Source organism: Euprymna scolopes, chromosome 46 (assembly GCF_053919585.1).
Source record: "Euprymna scolopes isolate OS-2025 chromosome 46, ASM5391958v1, whole genome shotgun sequence".
In the NCBI taxonomy this organism is placed as follows: Eukaryota; Metazoa; Mollusca; class Cephalopoda; order Sepiida; family Sepiolidae; genus Euprymna; species Euprymna scolopes.
In genome coordinates, this window is record NC_136527.1 from 15,450,369 (window position 1) to 15,451,522 (window position 1,154).

Below are 1,154 nucleotides of genomic sequence, written 5' to 3' on the forward strand. Positions count from 1 at the left end.
GGCAAGATAAGTTATTTTTCTACCTAACTGGATATATTTTTCGGGTTTTTATTCAATGTAACATGTTTATTCAGCTCGAAAAGCATACAGTGTTTACTGATGTATTGGAAAATTCAAAATGGCGCCCGACACTCTCTTTAACACGGTAAGTTCAGGAAAAGATGTTATAAATAATAAACTAGACAAAATACTGCTAGAAACTCGCTCAATATATGTTACCGTGACATATTTTGACATATATTCGGTGTTTTTTTAATAGTATTTTGTCTAGTTTATTATTTATAACACCTTTTCCCGAACTTACCATGTTAAAGAGAGTGTCGGGCGCCATTTTGAATTTTCCAATACATCGGTAAACACTGCATGTTTTTCGAGCTGAATAAACATGTTACATTGAATAAAAACAAAACAAATGTATCCAGTTTTGTAGAAAAGTAACTTATCTTGCCTTTGATAATATTTGTTTGTTATATATTTGTTTTTTGACAACTTTTTCGAATCTATGTGTACAGTAATACAAACCCGAAAATGCATATTTGCATTTCATTATGTAAACTTTTATACATTGGTTTAAAAAATTAAATTCTATAAGTTTTTTTTGTTAACTACCGGTCGGTACAATTTACCGCCCCATTCCTTTATATTTTTTTTTCTTTTTGTCTTTTTTAGCGGATTATTTTCAATTAATTATCCAAATAAGTGACTAGCTTTAAAACAAAATTTAATAGTAAATTATTTGTTTACAGATAAACTGAATTTTCTAATATGGCCCAAAGTCCAAAAAAAGTCTTTTTGAAGTTGATGAAGATGATGAGTTGAAAGTCGTTTGCAAAGTCTGTCAAATTAAAATATCGCGAGGAATAAAACCATCTAACATGACCACAACCAACATGTTAAAACATTTAACTATGAAGCATCCAAATAAATTGGAGGAGCAAAATAAAAAAGAAAAGGAACAAAAAATTACCAACTAGTCACTCAGAGCAGTTTTATTAGTGAGGGTCGAAATCGCAGTGTCTTTTTTTTTTTGCCTACGTCACCATCTAGGTGTCACTATTTTTTTTAACCCTCCTTAACTTCAAAGAGTAAATACAATATATACAACTAAAAAAATAATTTTTAAAAATACTGATTCCATTCATGAAAAATTCTTT